The sequence below is a fragment of the Phyllobates terribilis genome, unplaced genomic scaffold (genome assembly GCF_046119375.1).
Source record: "Phyllobates terribilis strain yellow unplaced genomic scaffold, ASM4611937v1 Scaffold_5__5_contigs__length_657084704, whole genome shotgun sequence".
Taxonomy (NCBI): Eukaryota; Metazoa; Chordata; class Amphibia; order Anura; family Dendrobatidae; genus Phyllobates; species Phyllobates terribilis.
Window position 1 is genome coordinate 171,178,732 of NW_027362765.1, and position 18,048 is coordinate 171,196,779.

The following is an 18,048-nucleotide window of genomic DNA, read 5'->3' on the forward strand; positions in this document are numbered from 1 at the left end:
CTCTCCTCCGCCCATAGCCCAGCGGGGTGCGCGACCGCCAGTGGGCCCCTCTGCCTGCTCAGGGCCCCGGCATTTGCCCGGGTGCGCCGGGTGCTGACGCCGGCCCTGAGCACAAGGTGCTGCGGATGGACACAATCACATCCTTAGTTTGCAGATGTGACTGTGCCAAGAATTCACACATTTGAATAAATTTGGCTAGGGCCACACGGTATCTTTAGCTGTGACACATGTCGCACGACCAAGGTTTGCTCGGTGCTGCTGCTAAATTGCAGCATAATGCAAGTGAATGGGATGTCCTGAGAGTGCTGCAACTACAACAAGCAAGTTTCAGAAAATCCAACAAGGTTGGACTTCTTGGGACTTGCCTGTCACAGTCAAAGTTTCCTAAGGGTCGCAAGGACTAATGTGCTGTGATGTAGCAGCGCCGCAAAGTGAACCTTGGTTGCCATGTAGCCCCAGCCTTTGGCATAAAGGTTGTGCAGAAGAGGCCTGATATGAGGAGAACAATACTCTTAATAATGTATGATAGTGGGAGTGGGCATGTTACAGATTTTGTAATAAGGCCCGAGAGCTAAATTATGCCTCTGACTTTCACCCCTACAACATCCATCTTTGTTACCCTTCACTTTCAATAATGTTGCAACGCTTCTACACATCCCTTCTTTGTTGCATACACTGCCACTGGCTGGAAATAAAGTAGGACAAGTAAATAACTGTAGGAATCCAATTTTGATGAATTTAAACAATTGTAGTAGATCATTTTAATTTATGCTGACATTTTCTGGAGTGATAGGATACATGGCCTGTGCCACTTCTTTCCCATCTTCAAGATAATGCAAAAGAACAAACTTAGATGACGTCAAAGTCGTTATATATAGACAACCATAAATAATTCAAAAGTGACTAATATCACCTAAATTATACATATCAAAGTGAGCATGATAACACAATAAAATCAGTGTAATCAAAGCAGTCAGAACACATTTGACCATGACTCTGGTCCATGACTACAAGCTATTTTAAAGATGATGAATGTGAGCAATTTAATGTTTTCAGTGATTTTATAAACCATATTTTTTGGACTATAAGATGCACTTTTTAACAAGAAAAAAACATTGCCAAGAAGTGTGTGTGAACAGTGTGCCTTATAGTCCTGAGACTGCTTCCTATGGTTGAGGACATGGCGTCCTTCCTCATCAATGAGAGAAGTATGTACAACACTGTGCGCGACTCCTCTAGCCCTACACTGATCAGTCCTGCACAGAAGGTGTAGGTCCTTACTAGCTGATGGACCTTTCAGCATATGTGATCAGTCGCCAGCCTGGAAGGAATTTCAAAATGTGATGGAGTATACACTGTGGGCCTGATTCATCAAAGCTTTTATTCCAATATTCTGGTGTAAAAAGCTTTCAAAAGTCAAATAATTTTGATGCAACTCGAGGTTTCCTTAAATTTTGCAACTTTTGGTGTTCTACATCAATTTCTTCCAGCTCAGACAAAGTGGGCAGAGCTGGAATGGGATGGGGCGTGGTGATCGCCACTTGTCAATTTCATGATAAGTAGTAGCATTCGCTACGCCACAAACCTTACTCCAGCTGGGACTGGAGAAAGATATGTGGCGGGACGCACACAGAGGTGCACACCAGTTGTCCAACACTCCTGAGTCATGAATACGTGTGTTGAAGTGTCTGACTCCAGCACATCTTCTCAACAATGCCAGTCTTGTTGAATCAAGTCATGTGTATGGGTGAGTATGTGTGTGTTGATGTAGCAGATCTGTGTGTTTTAATGTAGCACTGCTGTGTGTGTATGTAGCATAGCTGTGAGTGTATGTAAAAGAGTTGTGTGTGCATGTAGAAAAGCTGTGTGTGTGTAACAGAGTTGTGTGTATAAAACAGAGCTGTGTGTGTATAAAACAGAGCTGTGTGTGTAACATAGTTGTATGTGCTGTATGTAGCAGAGCAGTGTTCATGTGTGTATACAGCAGAGCTGAGTGTGCATGCAGCAGTGTTGTGTATATGTGTGCGCTGCAGAGAGTGTACATAAAGTACGTAATGTATGTGTGTGTGTGTGTGTATAATTCACATGCGAAGAAATACTGACAATAAATCTATTACCTCTCTACTCAACCTTAGTGCAGTAAAATTAGTGATATTGACCCCTCCACTTCTTTGCACAGCCAAAAAAGGTTTAAATAGTAGGAAATATGTTTTTCTTCTTTTATTTGCTGTCTAAATCTGCAATGCGTACTATAGTCCAAAAATAAGGATAATTTTGTGAGGGAGATGCAAAAAGATCACAAATGGAATCAGGAACTGCAATTTACTTTCCATCATCTATAGCATATGAATAAATTAAGCCCTTTAATAAAACAAACCACTTATGACCTTAAGGGTACAGTGAGAAGGTGTGACTGGCCGCATGTGTCCGAAAACCCAGCAACCACAATGGACAGTTATTGCGCAATTTTGTCTTACAATCGTGTGGTCGGAGCTTCAGCCGCAGTGCCACCATACCATCTGCCATATTAATAGGTAGTACAAGATTAGAAAATCATGTCTGCTTTCATCCAAAAACATTTCGAGACATATCCACTGGTTGTGTCTACTATTCTAGAACATCCACAATCTCTTCAATGAATCTGATCTATAGTACCTCACACAACTCACGTACAAGTCTTTCACTATATATGGAAGCAGGTATGTTTTTCTAATTCGCCATGTAATTAGACAGTCTTTTCAAAGCCTTTAGTTCTCTCAGTGCCCAGAGGTAACTGGCAGCAGAATTATGAATAAAGCTCTAGGCTATAACTATAATAAGATAAATAATGGAGTGTATTGACAAAGTTCTTTAACTTTTTATCTAGATTATATCTAATTATGATTATGGACATCACCACCAGGCTAGCAGACATAGCAGCTGCTATAATGCCCAGCAGCTAAGGAGCTGCATCTCCGCTTGTATGTCAGGTGCAGGCAGATAGTAACAAGTGCGACTGATCAAAGTCAGCCAAGGGATTATGAATGCAGATCATGTGGAGAACAGTGGAAGGAGGACAACACAAAGTGGACATACTGACCAAGGTAAAAATAAGGCTAGGGCTACATGTGTGCACTTCAGCAATTCATAGACAATTCGTGCAACAAAAACATTTGTACATCTTGTCTGTGACTTGCTGCCGCGCGACTATTTCACTCCATGAGCACACATTACATTTTTGCTGTGTGTTTTTAGTGCAGATTTGTCACAAACCTGAAGGGTTTCCTAATGCCAGCAAAGTAAATGAGAATCCTGAAGTCTCATGCACAAATTGCTTATTTGTGACTAGCAGATTTGGTGCAGATCAAAATCTGCAGCATGTCAATTCTTTCAGCCTTTTTGCTGCAGATTTCACTCATACTAATGACTGGGGAAAAATCTGCACCAAAAACGCAAGTAAAAAACACAGCAAAAACGTGTGTTTTTTGCCGCTGCGTTTTTCCTGCCAAGTGATGCAGAAACGGTACAGAAATGCCTGCACCAAATACTTAACGTATGAACAAACTCTTTGGGTAATGATTTTGCTGTAAAAAAAATCTTAAGTGATAAGTGACCAGCAACATAAAATACAAATATTTGCAACTCTGTGTGGCAGTCTCAGTGGATGCAATGTTGCAATGCAACACTATGATTTCAGTGTCACGCATAACATGTCACCGTGTAGTCCTAGCCTGAGTGTTTCATGTCCTGACAGAAGGGGGTTCCATGGCTACTTATTATGAATCAGTAATCTATATATCTATATCTATATCTATATCTATATATATATATATACATATATATATATATATATATATATATATATATATATATATATATATATATATACATATACATATATATACATACAGGGGCGGACACAGACTGTAGTGGGCCCCTGTGCAAGAATTTTTTGGAGGCCCCCCCACTGCCCTTCATAGGGGGCATGAAGGGCCCCACCGTGCATCTCTCATCCCCCCGTGCATCTCTGATTCCCCCCACTCCTAGTTAATTAATTGTATTTAAAAAAAATAAAACCTGTTATACTTACCCCCAGGGCCGGCTCTAGGTTTTTGTGGGCCCTGGGCGACAGAGTTTCAGTGGGCCCCTTTAACACATACCACGATTCATGATGCACAGATACCACAGAGAAATATATATATAAAATACAAGGACAAGGATTTCACTTACTACATTACATGAGCGTAAATTCTACAATAGCTTAGAAACGGGCGAATCCTCACAGCGCACAGTGCAGACCGGACAATATAGTCCTCCATACTGTATTATGGGCCCCATATAATGCTCCATACAGGATACTGACCCCCTTATAATGCTCCATACAGGATACTGGTCCCCATATAATGCTCCATACAGGATACTGGTCCCCATATAACGCTCCATACAGGATACTGGTCCCCATATAACACTGCATACAGAATACTGGCCCCCATATAACGCTCCATACAGAATACTGTCCCCATATAACGCTCCATACAGAATACTGACCCCCATATAACGCTCCATACAGAATATTGGCCCCCATATAACGCTCCATGCAGGCTGTTCCCCCCTTATAATGCCCCATTACACGAGCGATATCTATTGTAAATTCTACAATAGCTCAGAAACCGGCGAATCCTCACAGCGCACAGTGCAGACCGGACAGTATAGTCCTCCATACAGTATTATGGGCACCATATAATGCTCCATACAGGATACTGACCCCCTTATAATGCTCCATACAGGATATTGGTCCCCATATAACGCTCCATACAGGATACTGGTCCCCATATAACGCTCCATACAGGATACTGTCCCCCATATAAGACTCCATACAGAATATTGGCCCCCATGTAACGCTCCATGCAGGCTGTTCCCCCCTTATAATGCCCCATGCAGGATGACACCCCCCCCCTTTTAATGCCCTATGCAGGATGTCACCTCTACCCCCCATAAAATGCCCCATGCAGGATGTCACCTCCCCCCCCCATATAATGCCCCTTGCAGGTTGTCACTTCCCCCCTTTTCAATGCCCCATGCAGTATGTCAGACCACCCCCTCCCTTATAATGCCCCATGCAGGAGGTCACACCCCCACCCCAAAATAATGGCCCATGCAGGATGTCAATTCCCCCCTCCCCCTCTTATAATGCCCCATGCAGGATGTCACACCCCCTCCCTTATAATGCCCCATGCAGGACGTCACTTTCCCCCCTTCCCCTCTTATAATGCCCCATGCAGTATGTCACCCCCCATATAATGCCCCATGCGGTATGTCACCCCCCCATATAATGCCCCATGCAGTATGTCACCCCCCCATATAATGCCCCATGCAGTATGTCACCCCCCCATATAATGCCCCATGCAGTATGTCACCCCCCCATATAATGCCCCATGCAGTATGTCACCCCCCCATATAATGCCCCATGTAGGATGTCACCCCCCCCCATATAATGCCCCATGCAGGATGTCACACCCACTCTCCCCCCACCATATAATGCCCCATGCCTCCATACATAAAAAAAAAAATCAAATACTCACCTCACTTCTTACCTGATGCTGATCCGGACTCCACAGCATCGCCCGCGTCTTCCCGCTGGGACAGCTCAGGAGAGATCGCGCGCGGTGTAAACATATAACCGCGTCCTCTGACCTGAGACGTCACAGTCAGAGGATGCGGAAGACGCTGCGGAGGCACGGGGAGGGGTAAGTATTGTGCCGGCGCCGTCACATGACCGGAGATGTCCCTGCGCTCAGCATGGGGCCGGGGAACCATGGTGAGCGCAGGGACATCTCCGGTCATGTGACGGCGGGGGGTCCTGTGAGGAGACGCACAAGAGGGGGGCCCCAACGGGGCTCCGAGCGGGTCCCGACAGCCCGGGTCCCATGCTGGAGTCAGGGCAGTCATGCCCTGATGGCGGCCCGGCTGGAGGGGCCCCCTCTCCCTCGGGGGCCCCCGTTCAATGAACCGGCTGCACGGGCGGTAGGTCCGCCCCTGTATACATATGACGCGCCCCTGGACCTGTGTCGCGCTGCGTTGCGCACGCGGGAGCTTACCCGGAGCCGGATCTCTTGAGGGTTGTAGTCTCGTGGCGGTGATCCGGTCCGTGCCCAGGGAGTCAGACTAAGTGGCGCTGTATTAGCGGTAGATGTTGGACGACTACGCCACCCATTGAGTACAGCTAAGAAGCTGCTGCTGCAGGGCAGACCGCTGAGGCCGGTGGTAGGATTGTGCAGCGTGATAGTATAACCCCCAACGGGAGGGGTATGGCCTCAGGGCAGCCGACGTGGATGATGGGGGTAGCAGGAACCACTCGGAGACGGTACGGTGTAGTTCAGGGTCTTTACTGGTGACAAAGATAGACCCTCCCGGAGTACTGGCTAGCGATTGGGGCCTGGTCAGTCCTTGAGCAGATGGGATCTCCCCTGGCCAGGCGGAGTTGTAGGCCTCCCAAATTAACGATACTCTTCCGGCTACCTTGCTAGAGGCGGGTATAAGTAACCCACGTCCCTGAGTGTACCGTGTGGTGCTCACCCGTATGGCCGGTGACTCGGGGCCTTCTAGTAGCTTCCGCTCCACGACGGCGGTGCTGGTCCCACGCGTGTGACCGTGCCTTCGGGTTTCTGGGCCAGAGGACCTGCAATCCCCTGCCGGTCGGTTTCTGCTGCTGGATAGGAGTTAGTCCCCACAGCCTCGGACTCCGGGTCCGGTGATAACTTCTCAGTCAGGGCGAGCTCTGCAACTGCCAGCCCCTGACTCCTTGTAGCACTGCTCCCACAGAGCTCCTGATGTTCTTTTCCTATATCTGCTTCTCTGTCTCTACTTCTTCTCTACTCCCTAACCCTGCCTCAGCCCTAAGTTTATATAGGGGAAGTTCTTCCCCTCCCAGGACTGGGCAGGAGGTGTGGCATGCATAGGATCCCTGACCAAGAGACCTCCCACCTGCTCTCAGACATAACATTGCTGTTACTGTGGAAACCAGACCCCTGGGGTGCCACATTCCCCCCTAGTGAAATTTAGTACTCCGGGACTAAACATATTTTTAGAAAAACATAACAAGGTATAAACAATAATAATACAATAAGAAAAACACATAAGGATGGTCACGGCGTGTCCGCAACCGGGTGCAGTTTTTGAAGAAAAGCAAGGTGTCCATTTCACCAAAACAGGGAGACGTAACCAGGTAGGGGTCTGTCCTGCCCCGAGTCCTTAACAGTCTTTAGTCCATTCCTAGGTTACGCTCCAACCAATTGTACAAGGATTCCCGGTAAATCCACCAAGGACTCCTAAAAATAACTAGAAACACATAATTATACACAAGCAACAAGAAAAACAGGTAACCATAAATAAAACAACTTATACACTTCAAATCCTCCATCGTGCGGGTAACTGGCCTCTAGTGGCCCTAGTGGACCTACGGAGCTGACTGTCTAGCCCCGAACTACAGGGTGTAGGAACTGTCAAGGGTAAACTGGGCAGCTGTCCACGGGCCCTTTGGCTCACTAGAGGCATGGCAGGTTCACTATAAGCAGAGGGTTGATCCTCCTGGTCTGCTGGTGTGGGGTCTTCTGCCTTCTGGACCGGCTGTTCTTCCAGCTCTACCTGTTGCTCCGTAGGTGCTTGGGATGCTGGTTGGAGGAAGGTGAGTACGGGTACCACAACTGCGCCATTGACTTGAGTCCAAGACCGAGGGAAGTCTCCGAGCACAGTACTAACCATATCTTCCCTTTCCTCTACGGGTCGAGGGTCTTCTTGTTCCTCTTCAGGGTTCCGTAGCTGTTCGGGACACTTCTTGAGGTGATCCCGGGATACAATGGTTGTGGTTTCCCCTCCGTCTTTACTGATGGTACAGACCTTTGGGTTGTCGTGGCTTGAGGGCAGTACGATGTACGGGTCCTTCTCCCACTGGTCGTCCAACTTGTGGAGCCGCCTTTTCCTCTTCAAGACCTGCTCTCCGGGTACCAGGGGAACAGCGGGAGCATACTGGTTGTAAGTTTTCTCTTGTCTTTCCCTAGCTTGACAGAGACTTCGCTCCACGCTCTCCTGTACTTTCCGGTACTGCTGCTGCCTCTCTGTGTCCCAGTCTGCTTCTGGTGAAGTGTCCTCGGGTGTCAGGACTCCCATCTCCAGGTCAACAGGTAGCTTACCAGGTCTTGCCCTCATCAGGTAAGCCGGGGTACAGTTGGTGGAACCTACCGGGATGTGGTTGTATAGGTCCACTAGGTCGGGCAGCCTCTCAGGCCACAGACTGCGTTCTTCCAGGGGCAATGTTTTCAGAAGATCTATCACCACCTGGTTCATTTTCTCACAAAGTCCATTAGTTTGCGGATGATAGGGTGTCGTCCTTATCTTCCGGCAGCCATACAGAGTGCAGAATTCTTGGAAGACCTCCGCTTCAAAGGCAGGTCCCTGGTCTGTCAACACTTGGTCCGGGTACCCGTGTGGACGGCAGAAATGCTGCTGGAAGGCTCTAGCTGCTGTTCGAGCTGTTAAGTCCTTGACGGGGACGACAACCAAGAACCGGTAGTAGTGATCCACGATGGTTAGTGCGTAGACGTAGCCACTTCTGCTTGGGGTCAGTTTTACATGATCCAAGGCTACCAGTTCCAACGGCTGCCGGGTGACGATGGACTGCAGGGGAGTCTTCTGGCTGGCACGGTCCTTCCTTCTTAGGTTGCACGGGCCACAGTCTCTGCACCACCTCTCGATGGTTCCCCTCATGCCTACCCAGTGGAACCGCCCGCGCAGCAGGAACTCCAGCTTCTTCCATCCGAAGTGTCCAGCCCCGTCGTGGTATGCCTCCATCACCACGGCTGCGTCTCTTCGTGGCACCACTACTTGCCAGATTAGTTCATGCGTCCGGGAGTTAACCATTCGGCGGCACAACTTCCCCTTATAAAGGAACAGTCGACTCTTCTCAGCCCACAGTTGCTTGGCTTCCTCCGGAGCGTCTGGGTCAAGGCGAGCCTCTGGCCGAGTCAGCATCTCCTTCACCAGTCGGACGGCAGGGTCACGGTCTTGCGTTTCCGCCCAGTTGTAGTGAGGCAAGGGATTAAACGTAGCAGCTTGCTTACTCCCTACCCGGTGGGAATACTGGATAGTCCCATGACGGTGGAACGCGGGGAGTTCGACTTCTTCCAGTCCATCTGGATCTTCTCCTACGTCCGGTAGGTTTGGCATCCTGGACAGGGCGTCCGCGTTGGTATTGGAGCGTCCTGCCCGGTATTTGATTGTGAACTCGTAGTTGGACAGACGGGCCATCCATCTCTGCTCTAGGGCACCGAGTCTTGCTGTGTCCAGGTGTGTCAACGGGTTGTTATCCGTGTACACGGTGAACCGGGAGGAAGCGAGGTAGTGCTTAAAGCGTTCGGTGACTGCCCACACCACCGCAAGGAACTCTAGCTTAAATGAGCTGTAATTCTCAGGGTTTCTCTCGGTGGGTCGCAGTTTTCGGCTGGCGTAAGCGATTACTCGTTCTTTCCCCTGCTGGATCTGGGACAGCACGGCTCCTAGCCCGATGTTACTTGCGTCGGTGTAGAGGATAAAGGGCTGGCTGTAATCAGGGTACGCCAGGATTTCATCCCCCGTGAGGGCCATCTTCAGCTGGCGGAAGGACTCTTCTTCTAACTTCTCCCATCTGATGGGTGGCTTCTGGTTCTTGGCCTTCCGGGACTGGCCTATCAGGAGGTCCTGCATAGGAGCTGCCTTTTTGGTGAAACCGGGGATGAATCTGCGGTAATAGCCTACCAACCCGAGGAACTGCCGCACTTCCTTTACACTGGAGGGACTTGGCCATTCCTTAATTGCGGTGATCTTATCAGGGTCGGGAGCCACTCCATCAGCGCTCACCACGTGTCCCAGGTACTGCACCTTTGGTTTCAGGAGGTGACACTTGGAGGGTTTCACCTTTAGGCCGTAGCTTGCCAGAGCTTCGAACACTTCCGCCAGGTGTTTCAGGTGGTCCTCATACGTCTTGGAATATACGATGACATCGTCCAGGTACAGCAGGACCGTCTCGAAGTTTCTGTGGCCCAGACAGCACTCCATTAATCGTTGGAAGGTTCCTGGTGCGTTGCAGAGTCCGAACGGCATGCAGGTAAACTCGCTAAGTCCCATCGGGGTGGTGAATGCGGTCTTCTCCCGGTCCGCCTCTGCTACAGGAACCTGCCACTACCCACTAGTGAGATCCAAGGTAGAGAAGAAGTTAGCAGATCTTAAAGCAGCCAAAGACTCCTCTATCCTTGGTAAGGGGTACGCATCCTTGTGTGTGATACGGTTGATTTTCCGGTAATCTACACACATCCTCATGGTGTTGTCTTTCTTTTTGACTAAGACTAGTGGAGCTGCCCAGGGGCTACAGCTATCCCTGATCACCCCAGCCTCCTTCATGTCTCTAAGCATCCCCTTGGCGTGTTGGTAGTGTGCAGGGGGTACGGGTCGATACCTCTCTTTTATGGGAGGATGGTCTCCCGTGGGGATGTGGTGTTCTACCCCCTTGACTCGCCCGAAGTCTAACGGGTGTTTACTAAACACTCTCTCGTACTCTTGAACCACCCAATAGACTCCCTGTTTCTGGTGTGAGGGAGTGGAGTCAGTACCCAAATGTAGTTGCTGACACCAGTCCTCCATTGTTTTCTGAGAGCCGTTACCTTCCTCCGGGGAACATGGAGGCAAGGGTTCTACGGACTGTATGGAATCTTGATTGATGGTATACAATTTGGCTAGCGTGGCATACCGGGGCAGGTACACTTCCCTCTTCCCGATATTTATTATGCGAACGGGCACCCTCCCATGGCGTACATTGACCACCCCCCGTGCTGTCAAAATGGTGGGCCTACTGTCTGAGTAAACTGGTTCTACCATTGCCTGGTAATCTCTACCTCTCAGACCAATAGCTGCCCGGCACCAAATCATCATTTCACTTTTCGGGGGCATGACAATAGGGAAAGGGTCACACATTCGCACGCTACCAATCTCACCACCGGAGAGTTCTAGCTGTTGCCGTCGCATCAGTGCCCGGATCTCTTTCTGGAGCACTCGCTGCTGGCCGGAGCTGGCGTTCTTGGCAACCTGCTGTAAAAGGAAAATCACCTCTGCAAGACAATTTTCAATTACATTAGTTCCTAGAGTTATCTTTGGGTGACTCTCGTGTTTGTCAATGTCTACAATGATCAGTCCCTGTGCTGCCAGTTCGACTCTACCGATTTTAATGGTCACCTCTTTAAATCCAATCTGTGGCACGGGCTGACCATTGCTGGCGATGATACTCAAGTCGTCGTCAGGGTAGCGGGTGATATCCGAGTCATTCCAGTACTGCTTGAAGAGCACGTACGGGATGGTGGTGACCTGTGACCCGGTGTCCAGTAGGGCACTCATAGGAATGCCATCCAGTACCACGGGTAAGACTGGACGTCCTCCCACATATTTGTCGCGCCAGTTCGATGGGCCTGGTGATCTTTTTCCTGGGGGTTGGCCCTCTACCCCAGGTTGTGCCAGTTTAAAGGACAGTACCTTGCCATATGTCCGGGTTGATTGCAGCGGCGGCAGATGGGTCGTCCGTCCTCGTTGTATCGGTCGCTGGGTCTTCCTCTGGCCGGTGGGGTCCTCCTTGGTCGACGCCACGGGATGTCCTCCGGTCCGGATGCCAGCTGGATCTTCCCTGGAGTGGAAACCTGTAAAGACTGCACAGTTCGGGTTAGCGCAGCAACGCTTTTAGCTAGCTCTTGGACCTGATGGTGCAGGTCTGGAGCCGGGTCATTGTTCAAAGCCTGCGCATCAGCTCCCACAGGCCCTGCCGACAAGGGTGCCGCCTCCTGGTGGTAAGTGGTAGTGGGGCGTCTGTGGGTCACAACGCCACCTGGTGCCGGTTCTCGGAGCACCCGGATGGCTCTGTCCTTGAACTGTGCAAATCCCAGATGAGGGTCCTGTAAGGCCATTGCCCGCAACTGGGTTCGGTGGGCATTGCAATATAAACCCTCTATAAATTGTTCAGTCAACAGCCTGTCCTCGTCTCCCACGCCGTCAGGGTCGGTCTGCTTAATGGCTCTCATGGCCTCTTGTAGGTTCAGGGCATAGTCCCTTATACTCTCGTGTGCTCGCTGCTTGCACCCGTAGAATCTAAGCTTGATCTCGGCTGAGGTGCGGGTATCAAAGGTGTCCCTCAGCCGGGTTAGTATCCCTGCAACAGTCCTCCCCCCAGGTGGCCAGGACTTTACCTCCCTTTGGGCTGCCCCGGTCAATTGGGCCACCAGGATGCTCACTTTTTGCTCTTCTGTGAGGGGATACACCTGGAAGAGGCTATCCAGCTTTTCTCTAAAGTCATGCAGGGTATGTGACTCCCCTGAGTACTGGGGTAGCCAGGCCGCTCCCGGGATATAGGGCATGGTGAAAGGCATGACTGCAGCAGCGGTGGCGCTGGCGGGGGTTGAGGCAGTGAAGCTCTCCTCCGTATCCGACATCTTCCTCCCCCCTAGTGGACCGTGGCCTACCTTGCGATGATCCTCTTCCGTAGGCCGCGGCTCCGCAGTGGATCGTCAGGGTTGAGGACCTTCCGTCGCGCTTCTGTGACGTCGGCGTCTGCTGGGCTCCTTCCAGGACCTTACGCAACGTCCGGACGTGAGGCGGGGCTTCAGTTCTCGCGCGCTTTCGGAGTCCACGCCCCTCTTCTTCCCGCGCGGCGTCTTCAAGATGGCGTCCAACGGCGGGAAAACTCCACGGATGGCGGGAAGAAGGCAGAAGATGGCGCCGGATGGCGGGAAAACTTCGCGGATGGCGGGAAGAAGGTAGAAGATGGCGCCGGATGGCGGGAAACCTCCACGGATGGCGGGAATCTTCACCACTGGTAAGTTTGAACAGTCTTTTTCAGGCACGCAGTACCCGGTGGTTGCGGGCACGAAATCCTGCCGACTACGCCAAAAGTTGACGCGCCCCTGGACCTGTGTCGCGCTGCGTTGCGCATCTCTTGAGGGTTGTAGTCTCGTGGCGGTGATCCGGTCCGTGCCCAGGGAGTCAGACTAAGTGGCGCTGTATTAGCGGTAGATGTTGGACGACTACGCCACCCATTGAGTACAGCTAAGAAGCTGCTGCTGCAGGGCAGACCGCTGAGGCCGGTGGTAGGATTGTGCAGCGTGATAGTATAACCCCCAACGGGAGGGGTATGGCCTCAGGGCAGCCGACGTGGATGATGGGGGTAGCAGGAACCACTCGGAGACGGTACGGTGTAGTTCAGGGTCTTTACTGGTGACAAAGATAGACCCTCCCGGAGTACTGGCTAGCGATTGGGGCCTGGTCAGTCCTTGAGCAGATGGGATCTCCCCTGGCCAGGCGGAGTTGTAGGCCTCCCAAATTAACGATACTCTTCCGGCTACCTTGCTAGAGGCGGGTATAAGTAGCCCACGTCCCTGAGTGTACCGTGTGGTGCTCACCCGTATGGCCGGTGACTCGGGGCCTTCTAGTAGCTTCCGCTCCACGACGGCGGTGCTGGTCCCACGCGTGTGACCGTGCCTTCGGGTTTCTGGGCCAGAGGACCTGCAATCCCCTGCCGGTCGGTTTCTGCTGCTGGATAGGAGTTAGTCCCCACAGCCTTGGACTCCGGGTCCGGTGATAACTTCTCAGTCAGGGCGAGCTCTGCAGCTGCCAGCCCCTGACTCCTTGTAGCACTGCTCCCACAGAGCTCCTGATGTTCTTTTCCTATATCTGCTTCTCTGTCTCTACTTCTTCTCTACTCCCTAACCCTGCCTCAGCCCTAAGTTTATATAGGGGAAGTTCTTCCCCTCCCAGGACTGGGCAGGAGGTGTGGCATGCATAGGATCCCTGACCAAGAGACCTCCCACCTGCTCTCAGACATAACATTGCTGTTACTGTGGAAACCAGACCCCTGGGGTGCCACACATACATACACATATACAGTACAGACCAAAAGTTTGGACACACCTTCTCATTTAAAGATTGTTCTGTATTTTCTTGACTATGAAAATTGTATATTCACACTGAAGGCATCAAAACTATGAATTAACACATGTGGAATTATATACTTAACAAAAATGTGTGAAACAACTGAAAATATGTCTTATATTCTAGGTTCTTCAAAGTAGCCACCTTTTGCTTTGATGAGTGCTTTGCACATTCTTGGCATTCTCTTGATGAGCTTCAAGAGGTAGTCACCGGAAATGGTTTTCACTTCACATCTCTTCAACAACTGTTAAGAGGAGACTTTGTGCAGCAGGCCTTCATGGTAAAATAGCTGCTAGGAAACCACTGCTAAGGACAGGCAACAAGCAGAAGAGACTTGTTTGGGCTTTTCCGTATTTTTACACGTTACACCCATAAAGGTAAATGTATTTTATTGGGATTTTACGTGATATACCAACACAAAGTAGCAAGTGTTTGTGAAGTGTAAATGAAATAATACATGGTTTTCTAAATATTTAAAAGTATAATTATAAAAACTGTGCCTTGCATTTGTATTCAGTGCCCTGTAGTCTGATATCCCTGAATAAAATCCTGAGTGACCAATTGCCTTCAGAAGTCACATAATTAGCAAATTGAATCCACCTGTGGGTAATGTATTCTTAGTATAACTACAGCTGTTCTGTGAAGGCCTCAGAGGTTTGTTGAGAACTTTAGGAATCAAACAGCATCACGGAAAACAAGGAACACACCAGACAGGTCAGGGATAAAGTTGTGGAGAAGAGTAACGCAGGGTAAGGTTATAAAAGAAAAAAATAACGCAAGCTCTGAACATCTTGTAGAGCACTGTTCAATCCATCATCCGAAAATGGAAGGAGTATGGCACAACTGTAAACCTACCAAGACATGACCATCCACCTAATCTGGCACCAAAGCAAGGAGAGCACTAATTAGAGAAGCAGCCAAGAAGCCCATGGTCACACTGGAGGAGCTGCAGAGATTCACAGCTCAGGTGGGAGAATCTGTCGACCAGACAACTATTAGTTGTGTACTCCACAAATCTGGCCTTTATGGAAGAGTTGCAAGAAGAAAGTTATTTTTGAAAGCAAGCCATAAGAAGTCATATGTGAAGTATGCAAAAAGCCATGTAGAGGACATGTGGAAGAAGGTGTTCTGGTCAGATGAGACCAAAGTAGAACTTTTTGAGCTAAATGCAAAACACTAAGTGTGTCGAAAAACTAACACTGGACATCCCCCTGAAAACACCATCCCCATCGTCAAACATGGTGGTGGCAGCATCATCATGCTGTGGTGATGCTTTTCTTCATCAGGGAAAGGGAAGCTGGACAGAGTTGATGGGAGGATGGATGGAGCTAAATAAAGGGCAATCCTGGAGGAAAACCTGTTAGAGGCTGCAAAAGACTTGAGACTGGGGCATAGGTTCTCCTATCAGCAGAACAACGATACTAAACATTCTGCCAGTTTAGATGAAAGCATATTCGTGTGTATGAATGGATCAGTCAAAATCCATACCTACATACCATTGAGAATCTGTAACAAAACTTGAAAACTGCTGTTCACAGATGCTCTCCTTCAAATCTCACTGTGCTAGTGCTAGTAAGCAAAGATGAAAGGGCAAAGATTTCAGCGTCTATATGTAACAAGCTTGCAGAGAAGTAACCCATAAGACTTGTAGCAATAATTGCAGCGAAAGGTGGTCCTACAAAGTATTGACTCAATGGGACTGAATACAAATGCACGTCAGAATTTTCAAATTTATATTTTTGAAATATTTAGAAAATCATGAATCATTTACTTTACACTTCACAAATACTTGCTACTTTGTGTTGTATATCACATAAAAGCCAAATAAAAAAAACATTGAAGTTTGTGGGTGTAACTTGATAAAATGTGCAAAAGTTCATGGGATATAAATACGTTTTCAAGGCGCTGTATATCAGCCATTTGTTAAGCTGCCTAGAAGCATTAGATAATTATGTGTAGAGTGGAAGCCAATTCAGATTAATACATGGCCTATATTACCCTGGCAGGCAAGCTCTTACCTCTTCCTATGCCTTAAAATGCATTCATGGCATACTGTACCTATATCTATCTTATATGTATGAATGGCTTGAGGTCATGAGATTTAAATTAATCATAGAGTGAGAGACAATGTCTTCTAATCGGGATTACTTGATAAATAATCTATCTTCTCAGGAATGGTTGGCCTGTCAAAATGACTCCCATAAAAATGTCCATTGAACTCCATGATTTTCTAACCTGAGATAGGGTTGGTGTTCATGACTCCATTATAAAAAGGGGATGCTCATCCTAGATGGGTGAGTCAAAAGTAGAACTATATGGACAGCATAAGTCCCATCATGTCTCATGTAAAGTGCAGAAAGAACACCCTAATGGCTCCAAGACGTTATTTTGTCTCATAACCTCCATAACTTATTATTATTGAAGTACCTGTGAATTTTGTACCAGAAAACTTGTAAGGAGACTCATGTGAAGCTGGAGTGTAATTTGGTTATGTGCAAACACAAAGATCCAGAATCGAGATCTGAATAACTGAGGAGAACAAAATTATCATAAAGCGCTGACATGAATGGAATAAAAATGTTGTGGGAAGACCTAAAGAAAGCATTTTCTGAATATGAATCTACTAAGACGTCTATGCTAAAAGACTTCTGCCGTAACAGTGTTAAGTAAGAATTACTGGAAACTTTTTTTTGTAATTAAAGACAACCTGTCAGTACAATTTTGTAATATAAAAACCTGGCTGTGATGGCGCTGTAATACTGATTACATCGATACCTTTAACAAAGAACAATAAAGTGGATTTCTTCACCATTTAAAGTTTTTTGCTAATTAGATTTCAGTGCACAGGGGCCGACTGTGCACTGGGTCTTCTCCTCCTTGTCTGTGATTCCCTGCTCCTCCGCCTGCCTCCGGTCTGTGAATGACAGGTCACTGCTGAGATTTTAAACAGAAGAGACAGGTCATTCACAGACCGGAGGAAGGCATAGGGGCCGGGGAATTTCAGACACGGAGGAGAAGACCTAGTGCATAGTCTGGCCCCTGTGCACCGAAACTTAATTAGCAGAAAACTTCAAATTCTGATTAAAGAATAACAATAATGCGGATTTCTTCACCAAAGGTATCAATGTATTCTGTATTACAGGCATGTCTTTACTTTACATTACAAAGTCGTGCTGACAGGTTCTCTTTAAATCTGTAAAAGCTGTGTTAGAGGCCACCTTACTTTTGGCTTAATTCAGTAACACTGGAGTTTTGTACTCCAATTTTGCAAGAATAAAATGCGCCAAATTCATTAAGATGCATACGCCACTTAATGAATTTAGTGTATCTTATCAGTAGCGTGTGCCTCCGTGCACCCCGCCAGAAGTACTACTCAAACCAAGGACTGGAGTAAATTTTCTGGTGTAAAAAACGCTGCCACTATTGATTCATTTCGCAGGTGGGCTTAGCCACGCCCTGTCTCACTCCAAATCTCCCCCAGCTCCATTTTGGTGAAACTACTCTAGTGTAAACACCAAACGTTGCACATTTTTTGCTCTAATCAGCATTATGCTAAATTTTTGTCCGGCATAAACATGAATTGGGGTCTATGTCTCCATTGTCTAAGGAGTCATTAAAGGGGTTCTCAGAGTCATTGATATCTATTTCTCAGAATTAAGACACTAGTGTTTGATTTTTGAATGTCCAACCTCCAGAAAACCCACTAGATACTCGTTCTTGTTAGACCATCAGTTTTATAGTTCTGTAAAACCTCTATTTACACAATACACGAAAAACAGAGACAGATACAGAATGCGGATTGTTTATCCATGGCTTGTCATTATCCTCTCAGTAGGGTTTTTCCGCTATATTTTCTCCCCTTGACCAGCCACACTTATGAATCAAATATAGATGCAAACACAGGCATAGGAGTCTGAAACAGCAAATGAGATTAAATTGTGATGCAATTATATAGCACAATACCAGATTATAAAGCGTATATATATATATATATATATATATATATATATATATACACACACACATACAGTTAGGTCCATATATATTTGGACAGAGACAACATTTCTCTAATTT

The 18,048-nt window shown here is 48.0% G+C and overlaps 1 protein-coding gene across 2 annotated transcripts in view; it reads left to right on the forward strand.

Annotated features, from left to right (window-relative positions):
• STAC2 (SH3 and cysteine rich domain 2) overlaps nt 1-18,048 on the forward strand; it is a 92,855-nt gene that overhangs the window by 28,485 nt on the left and 46,322 nt on the right. The gene's annotated exons all lie outside the window — the stretch shown is intronic.